General features: G+C 40.1%; 1 protein-coding gene across 4 annotated transcripts in view; it reads right to left on the minus strand.

The window, feature by feature from the left end:
- OSBPL3 (oxysterol binding protein-like 3) overlaps positions 1-4849 on the minus strand; it is a 135233-nt gene extending 130384 nt beyond the window's left edge. For all 4 annotated transcript variants that reach the window (XM_010855375.1, XM_010855373.1, XM_010855374.1 and 1 more), the window contains exon 1: positions 4371-4849. The gene's annotated coding sequence lies outside the window, so the exon portion shown is untranslated. The remainder of the gene's footprint in view (positions 1-4370) is intronic.
- Between the last annotated feature and the right edge of the window lie 1345 nt (positions 4850-6194).

Here is a 6194-nt window from a genome sequence, read left to right on the forward strand (position 1 = left end):
GATGCTGAAGCTGAAACTCCAATACTTTGGCCACCTGATGTGAAGAACTGATTCATTTGAAAAGACCCTGATGCTGGGAAAGATTGAAGGCAGGAGAAGGGGATGACAGAGAATGAGATGTCTGGATGGCATCACCGACTTGATGGACATGAGTTTGAGTAACCTCCGGGAGCTGGTGATGGACAGGAAGCCTGGCGTGCTGCAGTCCATAGGGTCACAAAAAGTTGGACACAACTGAGAGACTGAACTAAACTGAATGGTTCATTTTCCTAAAATGGTCACCTGACCTGTGCTTCTCTTATATCCCCAACAACCCCCAACCTCAGATTCTGACTCAATATGCTCACTAGCCCTCTTCATTCTCTGGTTGTGCCTCAGTTTTTGGAGAAACATGCTTCAACATGAGAGAACTGTCCTATGTCATACCTCCCATAGTCATCAGGAAAAGTGCAGGCCTCCCAAGAATGTGGGAAAATGTAGATAAGTAAAAATCGCAGGGCTTGGGTCTTTTAACTAGAGGTGTGAATGGAAACTATTGACACTGGGAATTCCATCTATGCTGTTGTTACACAACAGGGATGGCACACCAACACACACAATTTGGATTTACTGGAAGTGAACTTATCTATACCACAAAGACTTCTTCCAATACTAGGTATCTATTTATGTGTCCCTCCCACTTCTCTCTTCCTGTCTTTCTATTACTCTCATTCTCACACTCTCCGCCCCTTTCTCCTATCACCCTTCCTCTGGTTAAGAGAAACCCTCCTTCTCTTTAAAGGAAAGTCAAATAAACAAACCCTATTAGATGACCTGGCTTCCCAGGTGGTGCTAGTGGTGAAGAATCCACCTGCCAATGCAGGAGACACAAAGCAGGTTTGATCCCTGGGTTGGGAAGATCCCCTGCAGTAAGAAATGGCATCCTGCTCCAGTATTCTTGCCTGGAGAATTCCAAGGACAGAGGAGCCCAGTGGGCTACAGTCCATGGGTCGCAAAGAGTCAGACATGACTGAGCACACATACGCACACACATTTAGATGACCTGGAAGAAGAAAGAAGTGGGTGTTTGGGTTGAGGGAGGGAAGATGGAAGAACCATTAGAATACGGCATAGCTACATCTGTATATGTAATTGCATACAGTCCGTTCCACCACACAACTCTAAAAATGCATTCCAGGTATGACAAGCTTATCTGACAACTCAGAACTGGGTAGCTGTTCATGTTTTTGTTTATTCCATGGCAGAAGTCAGCGGTCTTGCTTGGTGTGGGTCCCTGTTCCCCTGCCTCTTCCTGTCCTCTATCTTTTAAAAGCTGGATCAGAGCAAAAGCTGCAGAAATCAAATTTTACCCATTCAACAGATCATGGATTATTAGGTACCACATAGACCAACCTAAACAAGTAAGTAAGTAAGTGAAGTCGCTCAGTCATGTCCAACTCTTTGCGACCCCGTGGACTGTAGCATACTAGGCTCCTCTGTCCATGGGATTTTCCAGGCAATAGTACTGGAGTGGATTGCCATTTCCTTCTCCAGTGGATCTTCTTGACCCAGGGATCAAACCCGGGTATCCCGCATTGTAGACAGACGCTTTACCGTCTGAGCCACCAGGGAAGTCTAAGGAAATGGCAACCCACTCCAGTATTCTTTCCTGGAAAATCCCATTGACAGAGGAGCCTGGCGGGCTATAATCCACGGGGTCACAAAGAGTCAACATGGCTGAGTGACTGGGCACACAAACAAGTAACATGTTAAAAAAAAAATCAGATCCTGGAAGGTAGGGTATTTTATAAGTTAACTGTACATACATGCAATTTTCAGGAGTTTGATTTTAACTTCTAATTTAAGCTCTCACTTTTTTGATAAGTGAGACGACATAGTTTCTATGTAATATACCAGTAGACACGACCCATCCTAGAAACAGCTCAAAAAGACTAAGAAATCAAATTTCACGACTGAAAAATAAAGGTGATATCCTGGATCATAATTATTCAAAATGTGCTCTGCCAAATAACACTTTCATAGGGCTGTCTGTCGGGGGATAAAATGAGTTCCCACAGACCAGTCACCTTGGTAAACACTGCTCTATATTCCCTCTTGAAGACATATTGGCACATTAAGGGTTTCTGAGAGATTCTGCACTTAAGCAAACAACAACAAAAGCAAATCTGTTAACTATGTCCCACAACCCATTCCAAATCTTTCTGACCTCAGAATCTCCTTTTTGAGGTAATACTTCAACATTCCTTCAGCTAACGACCAACTTTAAAGCTCAATCATCCTGTGAAATGGTGAATGAACTCTTACCTTTAAAGGCTGGTATATCTGTCAAGGAGATAACAGCCTAATGGGCACAGGAACCATTTCTGGCTTATGAATCAGGCTTGTAGCAGCCAACACTAACACTTGGATACCTTTTGCTTAGTTTCATGTCTAGACTGGACAGGCCTAGAGAAACATGAGCAACCATGACCATCACATAAAACCACAAGCAACGTTCAGAGACTGGGCTCATGCTTCCCTATTTGACCCCATCTTCCCTAAAAGCCCTCCCTGGGTCTCTCATTATCACATCTCTCTCCCCAAACCCAGCTTCCCCACACCCCTTCCTCCTTGCTTTCCACAGTCTACTACTTAGGCTCCATCCTTCCCATTTCAGTCTGAAATTACCCTCAAGAGAAAACATCTGAATAGGATGTCCAACATCATTTGGAAGAGAGAAGTACCACTCCAGGGAGTGACATTCTCAGTTAACTGGACAAAGTGCTCAAAAAAATCTTGGGGAAACTATCTCAGAAATTAAATACTCATGCAACTGTCGTGCAGGACTGCCTTAACATGTATCTCCAAGCAATGTGCACTAAATCTACCCAAGAACACAAGAAACGGGATCCATACTTAGCATTTCTATAACAAGTGTTAAGTAAACATATAGATAAATGGAATAGAATTGAGAATGCAGAACTTAAACTCTCACATTTATGGTCAATTCATTTTGACAAAGGTACCAAGACAATTCAATAGGGAAAAAATAGTCTTTTCAACAAATGGTACTGGGAAAAGGAGATATTCACATGCAAAAGGATGAAGTTGGACCCTTGCTTCATACCACATACAAAAATTCACTCAAAATGAACCAAAGTCTTAAATGTAAGAGTTAAGACTATAAAACTTTTGAAAGAAAACACAGGGGTAAATTTTCCTGACCTTGGGTTAGATCATGGTCTCTTACATATGACATCTAAAGCAAAAGCAAAAAAGAAAAAAAAAGTAAGTTGGACTTTAAAATGTAAACTTTTATACTTCAAAGGATAAAATAAATAAAATAAAAAGACAGCCCAAGAATAGGAGAAAACGCTTGCAATCATATAGTTGATATGAGCCTATTATTTAGAATATAGAAATAATTCTTACTACTCAATGAAAAAATAACTGAATATTTTAAGTGGGCAAAGAATTTGAAAAGATATTTCTCCAAGGAAGAAATACAAATGGTCAATAAGCAAAAGATGCTTAACATCATTAACCCTGAAAGAAATGCAAATTAAAACTACCAAAAAAAAAAAATCTCTTCATACTCCCTCGTGCTCATTCTAGGTCACTTCAGTCGTGTCCAACTGTTTGCAATCCCATGGATTGTAGCCTACCAGGCTCCTCTGTCCATGGGATTCTCTAGGCAAGAATACTGGAGTGAGTTGCTGTGCCCTCCTCCAGGGGATCTTCCTGGCCCAGGGATCGAACCCAAGTCTCTTATATCTTCTGCATTGGCAGCCAAATTCTTTACCACTAGTGCCACCTAGGAAGCCCCTCATACTCCCTAGGATGGTCATAATAATAATAATAAAGAAGAAGCAAACAAAAAGGCAGACAATTACAAGTTAGAAAGGATATCGAGAAACTGGAACTCAGACTCTTTGGTGGCAATGTATACTTTGAAAAACAGTCTGCCAGTTCCTCAAAACTTAGATACCATATAAGGCAGCAGTATCAGTCTTAGGTATATACTCAAGAAACCTGAAGATGTATATCCACACAGAAAACTTGCACAAGAATATTCATAGCAGCATAATTCATAATAATTAAAAATTAGAAAAACACAAATGTTTATCAACTGATAAATGGATAAATAAAAAGTAAAATATCTATATGCTATGTATGAATTGATAGACTGTATAGTCCCAAACTCATATATTGACGCCTAATCCCCAGTGTGATGGGATCTGCAGATGAGGCCATGGGGACGTAATTAAGTCATGAGGGTGGAGCCCCACCAGTGGGATTGGTGGCCTGCGGCTTGTTTCCTGTCTCCACGCTCAGCCATAAGAGGACACAACAAGAAGATAGCCATCTAAAACAAAGACATGATCTCTCACCAGACAGCAGGTCTGCAGGTACCGGGTCCTCGGACTTTCCAGCCTCTAGAACTGTAAGAAATTAATGTTTGTTGTTTAAGCCATCCAATCAATGGTTATCAGTCATAGCAGCTTAGACTAAGATACCAGAGCATGAAATATTATTCAGCTACAAAAAGGAAAGAAACACTGAGTCATGCTACAATGTGGGTGAACCTTGATAACGTTACGCTAAGTGAAGGAAGTCAGATAAAAAAAGGCTACATATTATACGACTCCATTTACATGAAATGCCCAGAATAAGCAAATTTATGAAGACAGTTAAGTAGACTAGTTGCCAGGGCTTGGGATTTCTTTTGGGGGTAATGGAAATACTCTAGAATAAGATGGGTTGTGATGGTTGCACAATTTTGTGAGTATACTAAAAATACATCTCTGTCATATATAGATTCCACATTTAAGTGGCATCATATGATATTTGTCTTTGTCTGGCTTACTTCACTTAGTATGATAAACTTATATAGTCTAAAAGGGTGAATTTTGTGGCACTGAATAATATATCAATAAAAACAATCTTACCCTCCTAAAAATAATCTTTGAATCAAACAGAATCAGATATGCAGTTATCCATCTTCTCCCTCAAAAACCACTGGCACTGAGGTCAATCTACTTTTGCTGAATCTTATATGTAACACTGGAATCTAGTCCTAAGATTCAAAAAAGAAAGAACTATGCTGTGCGCTAAAAGATGAATAAACTCCAATAAGAAAGTTTTGAGAACTTCACTATGAGTAATTTCAAATACCATACTCGGAAAACAAATGAACAAAATATCAAGATGTAAGTCCATAACTTCAGATCAGTCTCTATAAAGCCTTCTGAATCCATATGTTCTAGTTGTTGTTTAGCCCTCAATCATGTCTGACTCTTTAGCGACCCCAGGGACTGTACCCCTTCAAGGTCCTCTGTCCATGGGATTTCCCAGGCAAGAATACAGGAGTGGGTTGTCATTTCATTCTCCAGGGAATCTTCCTCACCCAGGGGTCAAACCCGCATCTCCTGCATTGCAGGTGGATTCTTTACTACTGAGCCACCAGGGAAGCCCCATATACTCTAGTGATCTCATGGAAAGAATGAATAGCAAAAGTCACAGGTTAAAATCAACTTCAACATGTGGAAATATGTTGAAGTTTATTTTAAATCAACTTGACCAATATAAATTAGGTCAAGACTTGTCAATCCTGGCAACCACATTAGTCATCCACGAACTCACAAATAGATCATTTGAGAGGTTTTTGACAATCATATCCAGAAATGAAACATAGGTCTTCCAAGATCTCAAAGGCTTTCTTCTATCATGGTAGGCAGTACTGGCTTAGGTCACTGAAGGCCTGTTTACAAGCAATCAGGGGTCTAATTAAAACCCTTACAGAATAACTAAAAAGCCAAATCTGGATATGATGTTAAAACGATCTTCAAGCTCCAAAGCAGGAGGTTGACCTTTGATCTGTATGCCTGCCTTACATTTAGCAATGACTCAGGCCCACATTTTTTTTTAAAGTTATGACGTCTCTAATTCTCAGAAATACCACCATGTAGGTTAAAACAGACACGCACATGTACTCACATATTCACACAGACCAACCCATCACAAGCCAAAAGAACCACCCAAGGAAATGAAAAGCCTAAAATTCATTGTCTACAGTCAAAAGAGCAAGATAAACAGAACAAGCATAGATAATTCCAACTTTTGAGAGGTGATATCCCCCAAAGGTAGTTATAAATCAGCTGTTTGAAACTCTAAATACATTTTCTCATAGAAATCTATTAGTGTGTGGTCACATA

This window comes from Bison bison, unplaced genomic scaffold, assembly GCF_000754665.1.
Source record: "Bison bison bison isolate TAMUID 2011002044 unplaced genomic scaffold, Bison_UMD1.0 scf7180017864364, whole genome shotgun sequence".
Classification (NCBI taxonomy): Eukaryota; Metazoa; Chordata; class Mammalia; order Artiodactyla; family Bovidae; genus Bison; species Bison bison.